Source organism: Gallinula chloropus (genome assembly GCF_964237585.1).
Source record: "Gallinula chloropus genome assembly, chromosome: 1".
NCBI classification, from domain to species: domain Eukaryota; kingdom Metazoa; phylum Chordata; class Aves; order Gruiformes; family Rallidae; genus Gallinula; species Gallinula chloropus.
The window spans coordinates 58062484-58084114 of NC_140085.1; positions in this window are offsets into that span (position 1 = coordinate 58062484).

The window sequence follows — 21631 nt, forward strand, 5'->3', positions numbered from 1 at the left end:
TGCAGGAGGAAAATTATCAAATATAGGGATGAGCAATTGAAAGTTCTTCAGGTCAGCCAGAGCTAAACGTAGCAGAACACTCATATAGTGATTGCAAGAAGAGTTGACAGTTAATGAAACACTCTGCGTGAACAGGAAGGTTTGATCATTGAGAGGACAATGGGAGATGGGTGGAAAGCTGCAGAAAGCTAAGGAAAGGGAGAGAGTCTGATGTGTTAGTGTGTATTAGCATGCTAGATTCTGCAAAATTTTCACTTGTGGGATTACTGGGAAGACTTAATGGAGGTAAGTATTAGACAAACTGATTTTTAACATCAAAATGTGACCGCAAGAAGAGATCTTTGCATATAGGAATGAAATGATTATTCAGGGATACAAAGAATGTATATATTTAGAGATTAGTTTCAGAGTAAACAGTGTAGCACTGTATGAGCTATTCAAAGCAATTACTTAATTTCTGATTATTTCAATTAAGTAAAAATTTCCACCTTCCATTTTATTTCAAATTGGATTTTCAAAGACCTCATAGAGTCATAACTAATTCCAAAGGAAAAGTACATAAATACTTCTTTTCTTCTTTGAAATATTTTTAAGAGACAGGAAATAGTATCTGTCATTTCAAAAATTTCCAGAGTTTGGCAGTAAATCTTTCCTTATGTTTCCACTTGTAGATGTATGCAATTTGTACTTAATTCTTCTTCCTTCTGTATTTGTGCAGCTTGGCCTGTTGTAGACACTACAAGACACCTTTTTAAGAGCATGCTTAGATATTCACAGCATCACACGACTAAATCTGTATGAGGTGAACTAATACAACACTAAAGAGGAGTCAGAGGGAGGAAAATGTCTTAAAACACTTGTCTGACAAGAAATTGCATTTCAATGGGAGAAAAAAAGTGACATACAACATAGTCATTTTCTAGAAACAAAAGCTAGACACCTCTGCAAAGAATGGACTTCTGTAGAATACCCAAGGAAACTAAGATTAGATATCATCAACTGAGTGTAAGATCAAATGACATCATCCCTAAAAAGGTATTTTAGCTCATCTTCAAGGAAGTTATGTCAGTGGTTCAGGTGAACAAGCTTTCTAGAAAAAAAGTAGCTTTTGTTCAGGTTAACATGCTCTTACAGTTGTAAATCATATATTGATCAACATGTATCGAAGCACTCAGGTATTTGGAACACATTTAGATACCTGTCCTTCAAAATAAAAGTAATTCCCTATCTACTCCTACTGTATTTGAAGGTTTGGGTGGTTCTGAAGCTTCAGGCAAAGAAGTATCAGGCGAACTCTGTTCTCTGTTTCTGCTACAGAGATGATAGTTGATACCAGTCAGTTGGACTGTCACATCTTTCTCATCTTAATTTTGCATGTCAAGGCTCAGGTATCTTTGATCAGAGGCTTTTCCTTTTCTAGATACTCATACTTGACTCTATTTTAATTTTTAGACGCATTCTATCAAATGAGCTATTAGGTTATAGGAACTGTCTTTTTCATCAATTTGGTGGGTTTCGATGGAAATGCCTGTAATCTCTGCTTTACCTTGATACTGTCTATTACACTAAGTCCACTTAAAAGGATCAGAAATGTGAACTGGATCGTACTTACCTAATCCCTATAGAAATCCAATCTGTTAATTGTGCTTAGGCTACACTGATCGTATTTAATCCTTAAATATATTCCATTACAATTTTGACTGCCCACTCTGTCTCAGATATGTCTGTACTAGGTTTATTTTAAAATAGGAGGAATATGCCTTATGGGATGACTGCATCCAGGTTCACAGACAGAATTTAAGAACACATCTGCAAGTCATAATAGGTTCCTTAGTCTGAGGCATTTCAAAACTTGTGGCACTCTATCAGTATATGCTTCTTAGAAGGACATGGTCAGCGTAAGCATAATTTTTTATGCCTCATCTAAATTGGGATTTAATTTGTCTAAACATAACCACATTTTTATTCTTTTGAAATATTACAGGATCTGTAAATGCTAGTAAGTAGCAGTCTGTCTGGCAAATCTAAAGCAAAACAATATCATTTTAGGTTTGGATTACATCAAGATTACTACTGTTACTGTTAATCTGGTAGAAATTAGAATTTTGTGATGCTTAAACTCCTATCCTACCCTAGCAGTCTCCACAACGAATTTACTTATTTTGTTTTCTATCTCAGTAATTCAGAAATAATGTGATCTTAGATATGTAGTGGAATATGCATAAGGATTAGGATTTTCTTCTGTGTATGTTCTTAGATAAATTATTGTTTGCTGGGTGCTGCTAAGATATATTATGCAAGATGCATAATGTATGAGCTCCTTTACAAACATATTCACTCTTTCTTCCTGTGAATTCACTTCTGCTTTATGGTCCATTTTGCCACTAAAAATGCATATGAGTGGCTATTTGTTACAACACTATTTGTAGTTCTCATTTTGCATACCTTGCAGTGTTAAATACTGATGGTCATGTTGATTGAACATAATAATAATATTAATAATTACAATTTAGGTAATATATGACTGCTGCTATAATCAGACACTCACCATAATCCTTAAGTGTGAAAATCTGTATCATTTTTCCTTCAAATTAATGCCATTTATATCAAGCAAGGTAATTTTTCTATTCAGAAAATTGAAGACTATTTCATATAGCAAGTAATTCTTCATAGAAAGCTAACAACATTTTTCATAAGTAATTAATATGATGGACTTTCGTGTTTGTACTGTACCTAGCAGTTAACACACTAAGACCCCAATCTTGATAGGGACATAGGCTGTGACAGCAGTATAAATATTTAATCATGTTAATTAAGTGTAAAAGAAGGGAGTTGAGAGTAAATTCATTGCATAAGGAGTCTGGTAGATTGGCTGAAATAAGACTCAGCTGAAAATATATCAAAGAGCTGTAAAGCTTGAAGTTAAGAAATGAAAATAGAAATAGCTATTTGAGGTCAATGTTATACTTTTGCATACTTAAATTTAAGTAATGTCCCTCCAGTATAGTGAGGTATTAAACAGTTACAGCTATTTAATATAGTAGGCAGCTCATTAAAACAGTACTAGTTCTGAAATATTTCACAGTAGGGAAGAATGTTGGCAAAATGTGACATCAAAAAGGAATACTGAGAGACTGAAGCAAAGAGGAAAGAGAACATAACAGGAATTGAAATGTAGGCTATTAACAAGGATATTCAGTCAGTTCATTTATAAGAAAATAAATATGTCATAAATAAATCTAAAGGTTTCTTATGAATGTGCTATAGTAAAAGAAGTATTAGAGAAAAAGTTATAAATAGATTAAATTAGTAGCAAAGAACTGTTAAGGGACTTTCACTTATTTTTAGCTTCAGAAAAGAAGCTTGAATATTTCACAGAGAGGAAAATCTTCATTTGGAGGCTTGTTGGAGGCTGGTAGTGAATGGGAATACTTTGGGTACCCTTGGGCAAGAAATACTAGGGCAATTCAAATAGCAGTATAAAGCTATGTTTAGACAAAATAATGAGTCTATTCAATTAAACTTAGGTTATCCAGTTTATCACATGCCAAGAGTCTATCTCAGTTTGAACAGATTCTCTGCAAGGATTTGTTTCTTTCATGAGGTAAAAGTACAAGTCAGTTGGGTCTGTGAGGATGATTGCAATGTCCTGGTCTATCTCTGACCAGTTGGCCTTGATCTGCCAGTCCAGAGGGACACAGAGGAGTAATTTATCCTATATGCCAGCCTTTTGAGGAGTTCTCAAATGTCTTAGGAGATCTCAAAAGGCACTAGCTGCCTCTGTTTAGAAGGTATATGAAGCCATTGATCACCTCTGGCCGTAAAAGATGTCTACAAATTAGCTCACATGTACACAGAAAATCTACTTTTAAATATGCTAATCTTGGACAGCATCCCAATCCAGGAACCTACACACCTACCTTTGAGCCAGTTAGTCAGATCACAAGTCCTTTGCCTAGACACAGCACAAAAACAGAAGATGCCTTTGACTATCTGCGACAGGCCTGATAAATTAGACATTGACCCTCCGGTCTTCTGGAGAAGGATGACGTGGGGTACTTCAGAGTACCTCCATGACATCAGCCATCTTGGCGGGGGGGGGCAGCTCATCAAATATCTGAACTCCCTTTATAGCTAAGTGAGAGAAATATACACTGCTCAAGAGTAATATATCAGATTCTCATGAAGATATTTGAATAGTCCAGATGTGCCGTCTTCTCCAATAACACTAAAGCAAGTCTGGAGAACTAGGTACGACATAAATATCTATACTGAGAAGCCTGGTGAAAGGATTGTGAAGTCTCTTTGTGGAAAACTTGTTTTCAGAATGCCCATTTCACTTCCACTCTGCTGGAGTGAAAACTGGCTGTAGGACAGGACACAAAGGGTACAACATTGCAATGTATTAAAATTGCAGAAGACATTTCATGTAGTGCATAAGCAAATTACTTGTATAGCTGTTCTTTTAAACCTTCACTGTGGTCTAGAAGAAATGTGTAATACAGTAATGAACTCTGCAAATGCTACTTCATTAGGAGAAACAGCCAATTTCAGAACTGATTTGAAACCTACTATCTTTGACACTCCAGTGATATGAAATAATTATCCCTCGAGAGGCAAGCTAAAGGTACTTCATACCAATTTTCTGTTGTGAAAGCTTAGCTTGTTAAAGTTGCAAAAGGAGAAGTGACAGGACACCAAATTTTTGACTGGGAAGATTTATTTTTTTTCATACACTCCTTTGTTGCAAATAGGGTTCTTCTTTGACAGAGTTTCCCAACGTGCACTGACAAGAATAGTCAGCATTTAATATGGCATATTTAATCATCTTTCAAGCCAATGAAATATGATACGGTGATTTCACTTTCAGAATGAAAGAATAACTTTTCAATCAGTTGAAAGAAGCTTCATTGAGAGAATTTTCAGGCAAATAAAGGACTGCTTTAAATTTGAAGTACTTGATCATATATTGATAATTTCAAAAATAAGTTGTTTGGGGAAAAAGGATTGAGGTATTTCTGTCTTGAAAAATGTGTAAATGTCATGAATACCTATACAGACACCAGCCCTTAGTTAAGGATTAAAGAAATATTCTAAACATAAGAAAAAATACTAGTAAAAGTCTTTAGCTTAAGGATAGCCCCCAAAAGATAACCGGGTCTTTTCTAACTCTTGGACAGTTTATGTATCCTTACATGTATGTTCCTACACATATTTATAAAGGAAAATATAGTGGGGATGGATACCTATATTTAGGAGGCAGACTGAAGAACATGCCTGCATTTTTAATGGTAATAATTTCATATATTAATGTCAGCTTTGGAGCAATAATGTTCTAACTGGGATATTTAAATCAGTATTTTAATAATAACAGAAACACTAAAAGATATATCTGACTTCTAGTTTAGGTTATTAATTTAGAGAAGTAATCTATATATAATTATTATTTTTATGTGATAAATTCTTATTTAAATTTGTTAAAAATATTTTTAACTAACTTACTGTGGTGGTTTTACCCCAGCTGAGACCCGAGATCCATGCAGCTGCATGCTCTTTAAAGGAAAAGAGCAGAAGGAGGAGTGGGGGGGGGGGAGTGAGGCAAGGGAAGGGAAAAGGAAGGGGCAAATAACACCCCCAAAACCAAGAAACCAAAAGCCCGTGGGTTGGGATAAGGATAGTTTACTAAAATAGCAGAAAGATAAAACATAACAATGTTAACAGGACTTCAAAGCAAAAATATATGAAGCTGTTGATACACAATGCAGTTTCTCACCAAACCCACAACTCAGGCCGTGCCACCCAGAGCCATCCCGGAACCCAACCGTCCCCCAAGAACCACGCTCCCTGGAGCCGCCCCTGCTCCTCCTCCCATCACCCCCCCTTTATACTGAGCATGATGTAATTGGCGTGGAATACTCTCTTTGGCCAGTTTGGGTCACCTGTCCTGGCTTCGCCCCTTCTTTCTCACGAATAGAGAAATATGAAGAGCTGAGAAAGTCCTTGACTGTCTGACAACAACTGAAAACATCAGGGTGTTATCAGCACTGCTTTCATTTTAACTCTCAAACACAGCATTCCATCCGCTGCTACAAAAGAAGTTAACTCCATCCTGACTGAAACCAGGACACTTACTATTCTTCTGACTCTTGATTTCCTAAATCTTTTAATAATCTTTTAATATTTTATTTCCTGTTGCCCGGGTTAACAATGTTCCCCAGAAATACAATCTATTGCACAATCTCACACTGGGTCAAAATTGCACATTAGCAATTCTGCATAATTGTCATGTCACTTTTTAAAGAGGCTCCACAACTCCACATTTGCTGTGCCCATTCATGCTCAAAGTATTCATGAGAGTCAATGTTGCTCATACCCAGGCTCCAAATACAGATTTCCTCGAGGTAATGATTCCATTCAAACAGATAACAATAATCCATGTTTGGTGACCTTTACAATTTCCAATTACAAAGCTGTCCATTCTTCCAGTGTTTTCATTTACTTTTCTTATTCTTTGCTGCTGTTCATTTGTCAATCAATTAAAACTGCTGTTGTTCCAGGGAATAAATTAACTGTAATGTTTACCATCCTCTTGGCATATATTTCTTTTCTGAGCATAGACTAAACATTTAAACTGACAGAGTCAAGCTGACCCATGAGTTCAACTGAGATGCTATTAGCAGCTCAGCTTCTCCGTCCTGCTTCCTCTCCATCAAATGCAAAGTAGCATCTACATTTTTGACTTTAAACCGCTGTTTGAGCTGTACTCAGTGACTAAGATTACTTGAATCCTAGTCCACCCTTAGAAATGTATCTATCAAAAAATCATCACAAACTATAGAGGTTTTATTTCAGGCTTATATATTAAATGTTTGAGGCTTACTCTTGTATGGGAAAGGGAATGAAATGACTACTGATGATCAATTTGCATTCGCTACAGTACCTGTATTGCTAGTCTATATCTTTCTGTTCAGTTGTAGAGCATTCTCTTTTCTTATGAGAGGAAACACTAGCTGAGGGTCTGTGTGCATAGATTATCGGCCCTGCAAAATTCGGTGACAGCGCTAAAATCTCACTCTTTGCATGTGCAATTTTTTTTTCATGTTTCTATCACTGAATTTGGGGAACAAAGGTTTGACTCGTTTGTTGCAATAACCTAAAGGCAATATAATCAAATCTCATACTTCAGAACAGAAGATAATTAACAGCTGATTTTAGAAGGGACTGTGTATGTGTGTGTGTGTGTGTGTGTGTGTGTGTGTGTGTGTGTGTGTGTGTGTGTGTGTGTGTCCCATTTGGTTAATTGACAAAAGTTATTATTTGGCTTACTAATTGAATAAACATGATGGAATCAGTAGAAGAGGTTAATGGACAACTCGGCTTGTACTGCTACATTATTTTGGCATTCAAGAACAGATCTTCAGAAATTACTTTAACTGCATTCACTTTGGAGGGACTGTGTTACCCTCTAATTCTGGAAGAATAAACCACCTCATTTCTATGATTATTTGATGCCTTACACCATTTGGTTCTGTTTGGTTTAACCTGTTTCAAGAAAGTCTCCCTAAGTATTTCTTATGGAGGAAGATTCTCTTAATTTGTAACTATTCTATGTCTTAAGCAAGTCAAGTGTTTCAGTCTGTCCAATATAATTTATGTAATAACGCGTTGTCATTTCTATTGTCAGGTTTTTTGCCTTTGTTTTACTAAACTGTGTAGCTTTCAATAAATCTGAAAAAAATGGTGACTTCAGTTATCTAAAATGTGCCAATAATTCAAGTGAGGAAAGTCTAAAAACAAAAAATTGATTTTTTTTTTTCCTTTGGTCCCAGTGTCTCTTTCTTAGGCTTTCCTTTTATTTCTTCTTTGCTTTATTTGAATGTTCTTTTATCATGAAACTGCCTTCCACATATGTTACTTTTCTCGTTTTGACACTACTTTTCCCAGTGGGTAACAACTGCAAATGTGTTATTACTGTTGTGTAGCTCTGTTTCTATGTCTAAAACAAAGTAAGTTCCTTGAAACTTCTTTTTTTTTTTTTCCCCTGAAAAAAATTGTGATGGTTCAATAAAAGAATGAAATCTTTTTCTCTTCCCATCCTCTGCCCTTGCGCCTTCTATTCCCCTCTCTTCTTTCAGCAGAACTGCATCTAGAATATAGATTATTGTGTGTAGGCAACTTCTGTATATAAATCCTCATATTCAAATCAAATATTCTTCTTCAGATAGTTTACTTTCATTAAGATGATGATCCTTGTCTATATGGTTGTGAATAAACACACCTTTTGAAAGGCCATCTATCCCCCAGAGTGATTAGAGTCATTTCCAAATTACTTATGTAGCAAGGATTTCCCACGTGTTTTGCCTTTCTCTGTTAAGGCAGTGGAGAGGTAATGTTTTCCATCCTTAGGGAGTTTAAAGTCTGTGGTTAACAACTTCTTTTGTATTTTGCCCTTATGGCATCACAACATATCCAATTTTCACTCCCATTTTTCTCCCTCCAGAGAGTTATTGCTATGCTTGAGTGAATAGCATATACTCCAATCACTTCACATCATCATTTTACTAAATGGATTTAGCCTGGATGATGTGTGTTTCTCTTCAGGAAGTCCTCCTACTTCATCTTTTCATGCAACAGAAAACTGAAACCATGTATCTGGTGTATTAGGAAATCTATAAATGTTTTAGAAGTTTGTGTATATAGAGATGCTTCACATCATAAAAGAACATAAATGTGTAGTCAGGTGTGACAGATGCCTCTTTCTCTGTCATCACAGCGTGCCAGGAAATTATTTCTGAATCACAGAGCCTCACTTTTGATCAAATTTTACCAGTCAGATTTACTCTGTATCATATATTAACTAAACTTCACTGTGGTTACAATGTTCCAAAATTATATGGCTTCTGTAGCAAGATGATTCCACAGTTTTACACTCTTGGTACTGTTTTTCTGGAACTCAGCTATATTTTCTCTGGTTTTTTTTACCTAAATGAAGATCACCGATCTTTACCTTTAACTACATAAATATTTAAAACCACAGTGACAGATTTATTCCAAGGTTTTGTGGCTACACAAATATTTTAAGCACCCTGAGAAACATGGCTGCTCACAGGATCACAAACAATTCTGGGAAGTGGTAATCAGAATTCATGGTGAGTAGAGACAGAGGGTAATGTTCTTTATTCCCAGTATTGTTTTATCCTTACTGGTAAAAACAAACAAAAAAATCAAACTGTTCATCTTTATTTCAGTGGTCATCATATATCATGACAGAATTCATGCTCCATGCCACACAGTACCAATCAGTTATTGAGTTTTAGGGACCAAAAAATATAAAAAAACACCTTTCAATAATTATGTAGCTTTAATTCCTGCATTGTTTGAAAAGGATGCTTAGTCTGTCACTCAGCATTCCTAGCACGTTTATTTTTTCCCCTAGAAATGTGATTGAAAAGGAGCATCACAATATATTTATCTACTGGGATTAATATTAGTGAAGAAGATTTCCTGACATTAAAATTATTCCCCAGCTAGTGAAGAGTAAGGAAATTTAGGTGAGAATCTCTGGAGGAAACCTTTGAGAAATAAATTGGAAAACAAATTCATTGTTTGCAGCAAAATAGCATCTGCACTTCTGCTGCTGGCATTTTACTTGCCCCTCAACTTGGAAGTGAAATACTTTACAATGGCAATTTTTTGCTCTCTGATTCCTTTTGGGAAGATAATTTTCAGGTTGATAAGGAAAATGGGCTTTGGGATTGTGAATGTTAGACTGATAATAGTACTTTTTTTAAAAGAGGAAAAAAAAAGATAGAAAATCAAGAGGGAAAAGCCCAAAATATGTAACTTCTTTCATTAAACTCCTGTCATGGCTTCTATTTTTTATTTTTAAGAAACAAGACAGATAAGCAGACAGCAAATAAAAAATATGGCTGCTACAGCATAGAAACAGATGTCTAACATCTAAATTCAACTTGATGACTTCATATTCCTGAGTCTGCATGAAAACTCAGTTTCTTAAGCATTTTCAGAATATATCTCCAGGAAAGCTTTACATTTACCTTATTATGAACCATAGAAATAATAATGAAAATCTTTTATTCTTCTTTGGAAAAAAAAAAACACACCACCCCCTACCCCCTCCAAAAAAGCAAAGCTAAACAAGACCAACAAGACCAACAAGAAAAATAACCAACCAAAACTAAACAACTCAGTCCTGACCACCAAGGATAGTTAGCACTTATCTGATTCTGTTATTTTACTCTGAGTTTTACTATGAGTTTCAGGGGATGTTTGGATTTTATTTTTATCCCATTGCACAGGCATATAAAAATATAATCAGTTGAGGAAAAAAAGGAATCCATACATATTGGAACCAATCAGAATTACTGATAATTAGTCTAGCACTCAGAGGACAAACTGAAATCCACCGATGAGAAACTTTATTACCAGCTCAGACCTTTATATCATAAAAGTCAGTGTTGTAGTTCTATATGGCTGGGTTCTGGTGGAGGAGGGAGAGCTGCAGGGGTGGCTGCTGCAAGAAGAAGCTGGAAGCTGTCTGCAGGTCCCAGAGAGCAACCACCAGCTGTCTCAGGGCTGGAGTTTACCAAGGTCAAGCCCATCGGTGATGGTCACTTGCAGCTCTTGGAGAGAGGTAGAGACACAGAGATGAGAGAGAGATATCCATGCCAGAGCAGGTTTTCTGGGGGGAGGGTGGGGCAGGGGTGGGTGGGGAGGGTGTACTTGTGACTCTGTGGAGGATCAGGCTGGATCATTCTGGTCTCGAGACTGAGAGACATTCTACAGTTTATGACTGCACCCCATAGAAGTGACCCATGCTGGGGCAGCTGGCGAAGAGCTGAAGCCCCATGGGAAAGGACTCATGTTGGAGAAGTTTGTGAAGCAGTCTCCCATGGGTGGGACCCCACAATGCATCAGGAGAAGGGTGCAAAAAATACCCCTCTCACCCTCCCCCCCCCAACCCCAACCAAGTAGCAAAAAGCAGCTTGTGAGGAACTGTCCATTCCCCCATTCCCTGCCCCTCCCCGTGCCACAATGAGGGGGAAGAAGGGAGTGAAATCATGACTAAAGTGAAGTCTGCTAAGAAGGGAGGATTGGGGGGAGGTGCTTTAAGATCTGGTCGCACTTCTCATTACCCAACTCTGGTGTCACTGTGTGTGCAGTGCAGTGTGATAAATTAGAGAGTTTTCTTTCCTTTATTCTGTGTTGAGTCTGTTTTGCCCATGACGCTGATTGAGGGATGATCTCTCCCTGTCCTTATCTGAACTACTAAGCCTCTCAATAGATATTTTCTCCCCTGTCCAGCTGAAAAGGAGAGTGATAGAGGGGCTTTGGTTGGCATCTGGCCTCCAGCCAGGGCCAAACTACCACAGTCAGGAAGGTTTTTTTCAAGAATCTTCCTAATTTTCTTTCTGCTTCCAGTCATTTTCCAACTGGTTTTATCTTTCAAGGTTATAGTTGTGCTCAAAGTTCACATCGATTCAAAGCAAAAACAAGAACTACTACTTTTTACCAGACAGGATGATTCCAAAGGCCAGTATATAGTTCAGACTGGAGATCTCCTGAGCTTTTCCAAGTGCCTGGGGCTGGGTACACTCTAATTACATTCCAGTTTTATTCTCAAGTGAGATGCAAGCATGTACAAATTGCCTTTTTTCCCCATTAAGTATCTTGTATAGAAAATAAATGTGAGTACCCACCACAGGCAGAACATCTACCTCTTTCCAAACAGGGTGGAATCCAGATGGTATGCATAAACATTGTCTTTTCGAACATAGGTACACCCTGAAAAGAAATTACCCTAGTGATTCAAACAGCTTAGTGATTCTAGAGCTGATTCAGAAAATATCATTGTATCTTACCCACTAAATTGCTTGCCTTGATTAGTAATTTCCAGTGTTCAGTACTTACTAATTCATATTTTCCAATTTGTCTGTTTTGCAGGCAATCTTTGGAATATTATCTAGTGTGAAATATCTTAGCATGTGTAGTGCTCTAGTATACTGTGATATGAACAGGGTGACAGTGAAAGTAAACACATCTTCTTACCTGAGTATTTACTATCTAATTTCCGTTCCTCCTTCAAATTCAAGATTCTACAAACTTACAGTAAAAAATAAATATCTGAAAGATAAAATGGGAAATTTTTGCCTTTCACAAGTAGCTACTAGGCTTGCTGTAAAATATTGGTATTATGTATATTCTTATATGATCAATATGATAATTAGTCCACTTTTCCATCAGTGAATATAGGGAAAAATCTTGTCACTCAGCTGAAAATATTGCATGTTTTGTAAAAAACTGGTATTAGAATTGCTACTTACAGGCTAGAGTTGAGATTTTTGATTTTGTGTATGGAAGATGCAGACTGGCTATGTATGTTGGTTTAGTATGCAAGTGTACCATTAAGAAATATGATTATTTCCATCAAATTGTTGACAAATGTTTTGCACTAAATGAGAGAGACTATGAGACAAAAAGTGAATTTCTAACCCAGAGCAAAGAACTTTCCCCGTGATCTCTACATTTTCACTAGGAACTCACTGTAGGTCACCGGCAGAGGCAGGATACTGGGTCAGACAAATCTCATGACACTGTAATTTATTATATGAAATAATAATTAAAACATTTCTAGAAAATAACCCAGCAACACATATTGGTTTTGCCCAAAGTAATATAAGTTTTCCAGACAAGTTTCCCTGATGCATTTATGCTGTGCCTCTTTTTATGAAGGAAAAGTTGAATAAGAGCAACGAAATATTTTGGAAATTTGGGAAGGAAGGGCGGTGAGGGGAAAATAAAATTAATAAATTTAATAACTGTAAAGTAAAAAAAAAAAGTCATGTAGTAGAACCATATTGCTTGGTTTTGTTCAGTGGAAGGAACAAGGGAATATTTTTTTTCGAAAGAAAAAAGGCTTTTGCATACATTTGACAGTAGGTTCTACATGCACTGCTAAAAAGACAGCGTGATTTCAATTAAAGCAGAACTCCTGGTGTGCTTCAGGAATATATACAAACCTATCCATCATGCAGATTTTTTGTCAGGCTTATGCTTGTCTGTTTTTGATCCAGTTTTGACTGGTTTATATACCTCTGCTTAAGGCTACCCTCTCTATCACATTTCATGAGCCAATGTGATGCTTTTATTCAGTGATAAGAATAAATACACTCTCTCTCTCTCTCTTATGTTATTAGCATATTCTGGAAATATAATAAAGGAGATAACTGTTTAGAACAGCGTGAACCTCTTTCACAAAATGTAAATTATAAATCTCCATCCAATGGACTAATCACAATGCATTAAGCATCTTTTCTGATAAGCAGGAAAATTGCAGAGTGAGATTCAGATAGATACGATTAACAGAATGTAGAAAACTGGGGTAAAAAAAGTCTTCCTAAAGAGGCTCTAATCACAGGGTTTTAAAAGAAATCCTTTTTACAGAGGATTAATTGCTCTGCAAAGTACAGTTTCCTGATCATCAAAATAATTCTGTTTGTTACATGTGTGGTCTGTTATTAACTTAAATAACAGGGTGTGGAAGTTATCAGAAAAGTGATGGTATATTTTATGATACTTCTGGATATAAACAGTTTATATACCACATTTTAGGGGTGAAAACTTAAGAAATAAAAATATTTTGCAAAATTGTTATTAACTGTAGCTATTAAATTTGCCTTAGAGCTTGATTCTCTGAAAGTTTGTTCATGTAGTTGGAAGATTTTGTTCAGTCATACTCTTTTTAAACAAGTATTGTCCTTTGTGTTTACATCATCATAATTCTTTCCCACTTAATGAAACTTACCACTTAATTATTGAGAGCACTGTTCAGTTATTTGACTGTTAATAAAAATTACACTGACACAAATTATAGCATGAAATATTTGTGACTCAGAGACAGAAGCAACTTTTTTCATACATAAATTTTAGAAAGCAGAGGAGGAGTGGCCCAGCAGCACCTGCATTGACATATCCAACCCCCTCAGAAGCTCATAAAGGAATGTATGGCTCCTTCTGCAAGTAGGAATATTTTTCCTTTCTAAGCTGTTGGAGGATTTCACTGTGTAGTTATTGAGACTTCCCCTATCAAAATTTGTCTGTTTGCATATAAGTATGATCCCTGAGAACAATGCAGTGTTACATCCTTGAAGATTGAAAGTTTGATGCTCAGAGACAGCTGAAAAGCAGTAACTCATACTCAAAAGTAAGCTTCCTTGAAAGAAAAGCTACATGGGGTTTAAGTCATGTAAAAACTTTGAATAATGGATTAAATTAGTATCAAAAATTGGCTAGCAACCAATATATAAAAAATTTTATTCTCAGTGACCTCTAAAAATTAGGGAAGAATTATGGGAACACTGACTATGGTGTTACATGTACAGTATAGAGGTTTTTACACACTTTATATCAATTAATCAATGAATAAAATGCACAAGCAAGTACTGGAATTCAGTAATTTCTCTCCAAGTTCAGTCCCTAATGCTGGTTTTTTTTTTCCTGCATAATGGACACATCTATATTAGTATTTTAGTTTAGATCTAAAATGAGCTTTTGAAGTGAATTGTATGATTTCTCTGCTTACTGGAAATTACCTTAGGAGAATCTGAGCCTATACACTAAATTCTTTTCCCATGGAATTGAACCAGACATATTCCTATGATTTCCATTCCACAGCACCAGAGCAGAATTAATTAGCAATAACCCTGCCTTCCTCACCACCATACCCCTACCCCAGATATGTATATAGCATGGAAATTGAGTCCTCAACCTACAAGTATTTGGATCTATAGACTCCTTTTGGGCCATATCAACTGTTAATGCAGACAGTGGCACAGCTATTGTTTAAAAAGGGGAATACTGGTTATTGTTTACTTTTAAGACTGTTTGCTGTGAAAGCAAAAGATAGATGTGGATTTGAACATGATGTGACAGAGGAGGGCCTAAATCTTGGCCTACTGCTTCTCAAGTACTTCTTTACCACTAGACTAATCTTAACCATGAATATGATATCTTTTGAGGGGACTCAGAGAGAGAGATAGAAAGTAGAGGAGGAGTTGCATGCACGGTGTGCACCCAAAACACCATAGGTGTGCTGTGCCTTTAAGATTAGATTCTATAAGACTGTAAGATAATTCAAGATATTTTCTGTATACAGCTCAGGATGAATTAGAAATGGCAGATTTGAAAGCCAGTCTTTTCTACCCTGCTGTCACCAGCCTATTGTGTTGTTGAAAAGAACTTCCTTAGCCCAGGTTCCTTCCCAGGCCAGCATCTTTTCAATGGCTAAGTTGTGATTCCTAAGTTCCAGATTCCTAAAACCATTTTTTTATTACTTTCAGGACCTGTAGATCTATATACGTTACTTGAGCTTCTCAGGAGTCCCCATGGTGGTCTGGTCTCCCAGGTCATCACCACATGCCTGTATGTGCTCTGCCTCCATGCCCAAGGGAGACCTGTAGAAGAAGTGCCAGTAAAAGGCAAATTGTCTTCCCCTCCGCACCACTAGAGCCTAATAAATAAAAATGGTATATATTAACATATGCAAAAGCAAGTCTATATGTCTCCACTAGTAATTTCAAGAAGTGTGCCTCTCAACATTAAACCACAGTTATGGAATTTTGACTTTGACTTTTGTGCAAGGGCTGATTCCTGTAAGAGATGTGTTTTCTTCTTTCCTGTTTTTGAATCTTCTCTCAACTTAGAGAAATATCACTCATTAGTGAACCTTGTATTCAAATAAAGGTGTACTTGGAGTCATTATACAACTGCTGTTGATCAATGATTTTCTTGCAATTTGGGCTATTGTCCTCTTATTGTCAGGTGACAACTATACTGTGTTGTACTACATTCTGCCCTGAATGCCGTCCCTCACATAATGATGTAGCATATGCTAATAATTTCCCCAAACTGCAAAACCTAAGCAGCCCAATGCACTTGCAAATTGTTTCAGTTTTGAATTAACAGTAATTACTGGAGGTCAAAATAAATAAAAATTAACAACTATCCATAAAAATGCTGCACACTGTTTGATCTCTTGCATGGCACTGCAGGACTACATTTATAGAGTCAGGTTTCAAGAAAAGCTATAGGGGAAACTTGTAAGTTAGATCCTGTAGAGAAATGTGTGTCAGCAGTGGCTATATGTCTCAGTGTAATTTCTCTCTCATTTCTGTGGTAAATGGTAGAACTATTGTAAAAACCAAACCCCATCTTTCATGAATATTTAATCTGGAGTTCGGTAGTCCATAGGAAGTTATGTCTGCTGACGTTGGGTCAATAAGGTACTTTGCTATCACGGGGTGTAAATGAAACTTCCCACAGGCTGTTATTGTCCTCCTTTCATGGTGATTTTGTCAGTAAACTGTCATCCCAACCCACAGAGGCTCTGTCTGCTTCTCCTTTGGGAGTGAGTTGCATGTTGTTCTCAGCCACTGGTTGGGATACGGTTTGGTTTGTAATATAGGTGGTAGGGCAACGGTAGGACTAGATGATCTTGGAGGTCTTTTCCAACCTTTATGATTCTATGATTTTGGAGAGGGTTAAGTGATATTTCCAGACATACATTGGACTATAAAACTTAAACATTATAGGCTTTTATTAGTCAGAAGAATTCGTAAGATGAGTTAATGGAATTAGGGTTGAACACCGTAAACCTAAACTGTTGTCAATTTCCTTTTCTGTAATAAGAAGCTGGCATATCTTGTGTCTTCAAACGCCAAGCTTTTGTATTATGAGTAGCGTACTGAAAACAAGAATGTGTTACACTTTCCCAAGGGAGAGATGTTTCATTATAAAGCATTACTTTGTAGTGGTCTGATTTGTGACTTTGTGATTTCAAACTGTAGGCAAAATTATTACCTTCTTTTAAGCAGTCCTTTGAGAACTACCCTTGATTTTTTTTGAGCAGTTCACTAAGAATTTTCTGGGAACGTAGTTCTGAAAGTGGGTAATGACATTAAACAAAGTAAGTTAAAATATTAAATAGCTGGGTGCCAGGGGGATGTGGGAGGACTTGCTAAACCATAAGCTACAAACCATTGGGCACCTGTAAAAACCATATCCATTACCAGGATCACTGATTTCACACTATTTAGTCTTTTGTTGTGCTTGTTAACATCTATTTGCATTAGTGTTTCAACAATCAAATTCATTTTACATAATGCTGCAAGAATGTCATGAGGCTGTAGCTCTATAGCAGAACAACCCTTTGCTTTGTTCATGTGCAATTGTTCATGATCTGCATTCATATAATAGCAGGAACTGTGTTTACACAATATTTAATGTCTCCAGGAATTAATAATTCAACTAATCTCTGATTTATTTATTTTTTTTATTCAGAGTATTTATGTACTGTGGACATTTATTTCTGATAAAATTTTATTAGAATGAAAACACTGTGCTCTATTACCTGCTTTTTCTGTGACAAGGCAAGAATGAAACCTTTCTGCTGCAGTTTTGTGTTTGTTTGTGTTTTTTTGAAGGAGGCAGCTGATCAAGCACATGCCTGGAATAAGAAAAAGATGTTCAGTAGATAGCCTCTAAAATTTTATTGTTATGTATACATAGGAGTCTGGAAAAAGAACAACATTTGAAAAAGGATCACTAGATGGGCAAGTAAAGCAAAATCTAATTCATACGCTTACCTACAGGGTGCAAACTCACATGAAGCGCTCTTAACCAATTACTGAGAAAAGTGCTTTTACTGTGGCTGCTTTTATTGGCATGGTGATAAGACTGAGGATCTGAAAACCATAAATGGATATCAGAAACAACACCCCGCCCCCCCCCCCCCCAAAAAGCCCACAAACCACCAGAACAATGAAAACCCTAATGAATGAACCCCAATATGCAAACCCACACAAAATCCCCCCCCCCAAAACCTCACCCAAAGTTATGACATCTTTTCACTATTCTTAATTTTACATATTCTGATACTGTACTTGTCAGAGAATATTGATCTTTTAGATGTGAATCAGAACATTTGATCAAAGCATAATACGATGTAATATCAGTCATAGAAGTTAAGCTGAGGTTTAGAAAAACATGTATTCTTCTAAAGTCAGAGCTATATACTCCTTAGCAATTCTAAAAATCAGATATATTTGTTACAGATTTTAGTCTACAGATAGTTTGTTTCATGCCCATAAAATAAAGTCAATTATCTTGGTATCACCATCATTTTGTTAAATGGTTTTTCATGCTTGCTGAAAAGCATTAGCTTTCCTGGTCAAGCCGCTTTTCTGTTCTAATTTACTTGACTTTTATCCTGGAATTTTCAGATAAGCTACTGCTTCTTCTTAAACTGTCCTTATTACCTTTCTAAAGGCAAACATATTCTTGAAATAACATTACTACTTTATTAACACACTCTAAATGACAGAATTGTTAAAGTTTTCTATTACAATGATATTAACAGTGGTTACAACAGCCTATCCGAGTTTGTGTTTATCTGCAAATAATTGCTAAAAAATATTGCCGAAAGCAAGCTTTCAAAATCAAGTGCAACATACAGCTATACGAGTAGCCACACAGCCCTTCTGAATACTATATCCAAAGTCTAAAGAAGCAGTCATAAAAATCTTGACAACCTGTAACAGAGGGTGCACTAAACCATTGCATAAGAAAACTAATAAGGAATAAGATTTATACGAATAAGGCTACTTTGTAGTTGAGAAGTTACAGATTTTTTCTTGCCTCTTCACAAGAAAATTTGACAGCATTTCCAACATCAAATGTAAAATAGGACTCTCTAGGATTCAAATTTTCAAATTTTTCTCATAAACTTCAGTAGTTGGCACTGAATATAAAAGTCATAATAACTACGAGTAGATTCCATAGTTTCCAGAAAATATCCTAAATATAAGCAGGTAACACAATAAATATAAAGTTGCCAAAGTTGGTGCAAACCTTTAGTTTAAGTTTTTTTATACCCCCAAAATTGCAATAAATCTTCTAAAATTAAATAATATGTTATAAATTATATAGGGTATTTATATGAAGGCTTCAGGTAAATGAGAACTCCCATGACACTTTATTTCATAGGAAAAAAATGTAGCTGATTGAATTGACTCATGTCATGTCAAAGAGTTATGCATAAAATCACTTCAACAACTGAAATGGGATATTTTGATTCAGTGGTAAAAAAAGGATTAATTTCAGTCTAAAATACTGAAATAAATTTTGATCTCTATATTTTGTTTTTCTTTAAAAAATCAATATTTAATATATGAGTTCAGAATACAGATGAAAACAGAGTTGCAAATACTTGAATCAAAATGAAATGCTAATCTTTAATAATTTTTTGATCTACCTGAGAGGTGTTTTTAGTCCTATAAAAATGAAAAGAGGCACTTGCAGACTGACAGAATAAATTCTATGAATAAGAAGATCATATTTGACTATATAATTTATTTTTCCCCCTTGTTCTGCATACCTCTGAGAAAAACCAGCATCTGTTCTCCCTAGGTTCAGTGTGTGGTTGAAGAATGTCCTCAGTTACCTTGATTTATGCAAATCTTATCATGTTTACATGCTTGCAGATTACAACAGTGTTCTTCCTTAAAATATTACATCTTTTATCTCAAAAAATAAAGGAATATCATATCTTCTCTAAGCCAAGACTTGTATTTATATTGGCAGTAGAAATAGCTTTGAAAAAAACCACTGTGTCGTGTAATAATCTAATTTTATTATATGGTAGTATAGAAAATGTTTGAAGTGTTAAAATCTATGCATGATCATACTAATAACTTTTTAAAAAACATATATAATGGTTTAAAGCATATAAGTTTTAATAAGGGGAAGTAAAATTGTGTTACATATGGAACAGACAACATTTGTGATCTTTTTCCTATCTCCAGAAAACCTGTTTCATTTCAGGCCATTCTGTAGGAGACAAGATGGTGTTAGAGCATTTTATTGTTAAGAAAACTGTATTTTTTTTAACTGGTAGAGCATCTACATCCCTATTATTAAATATTTTGGGACCAACTATTGCAACATACTGCCAGCATTTTAGATCTACTCTATGTGTTTGATCTTAGGAGATGTCTAAGCTCTTATTGTGGTGATTCTGTACCACTTTATTTCCTTGGAAAATCTACATTCCCAGTTCAAACTGTAGGATGCAGAGAAAAAATCCAGTGTCACCAAAATTGTCAAATTGTTCCTGTATTTCTGCTGCTGAATGTGAAGTTATTTACCTGGTTTAAGCCTTTCCCTTAAGCTAACCCACAGCGAAGTATTTCAACAGTGTTGCCTGGTGAAAGCCCACCATGAGACCTGAAGGGAAATCTGTGCTGAGAAGACAGGTAGATCCAGAGTTGCTCAAGGAATTCTTATATATTGAGGGATTAAGATTATATGAAGAAAAAAGGCACTGATTCCATTTATCTGTTTAGGGACATTAAGAGTAATGATCCTAAGTACTTCTTACACACCCACTGTTGAAGACTGTTCCAATGATTACCACTGTCTTATTGCTACTGAAACATGCCTGGTAGCAAAGTTGATCCATCGTATGAATGGAATTTTCTCCGTTAGAATTGCTTTCTGTGAACAGCATGGAATATTCATGTATTTCATTTTAATTTTCATTTCCTAAGGTAAAAATTGAGCAGGCTTTTTTCTTCTAACAGGTAGACCAAGATTAAAATCCAGTGATCTGTATCACATTTCTCTTTTCTCATCTGTTAAAATAATTTACTAAACCCAAAACATTTACAGAAGAAAGATATCATAAAATAACAAAGATATTAGGAACATGCACATTTTTCTTCTCAGAAACTCTTTTAGCATGACAGAAATAATGTGATTCAATCCTCATAACTCATGCTGAGGTTTTGTTGGGGTTTTTTTGTTAGGTTGAGGGTTTTTTTAGTGGAAGGTCAGAAGAAAAGTTCTTGTAAAAACTTGAGTGGTGAAACCACAAGACCTGCAAAACCTTCTTGCTGAGTAACCTTTCATATTCTCATATCCCAGTTTGTTATCTTACAACTTCTAAATCATTGACTTCATAATTTCCTTTCCTCCTGATTACTTCTTGGTTTCTGAAAACATTTTGCATTACCTTAATATTTTACTGTTACTTCTAGCAAGGCAATTTTCTTTTTCCCAAATTTTTCTAAACTAATTTCCAAAAGATTTCCATTCTGTGCTTGTGGAAGGAACGTGGAGGTACTAAAATGTCAAGTGAATGTCTTTCCATCCTTTTTGCCTGCGTCTCACAACACTGTTAGCTACTTCAAAAAGAAAACCTTACTAGAGCCTGCTGCTACGTGAACAGAAGTCTTAAGGGACAGACCCTCCTCCCCTATGATGTTTAGAGACAGTACAAGTATTGTATTCTAAAGGATGTAAGAAATTTTCTCTGTGACTTTCACTAACAGTCCTATTCTTCTTTGGAGTCATGTAGTCACAGTTCTTTAAGGTAATGTAAGTTGTTCCTGTCAATGACTTGGGTGAATGCTGAGAAACAGAGAGGGTGAAGACCAGTTGTTCTCTTCTCTTTCTGAAATTTAATAGAGGCGAAGTAATCAAATAATTGAATTGCATGATACTGCATATTTATATTACAATAAAATCTTTTGTCTGGAACATTAAGAATGGGGAA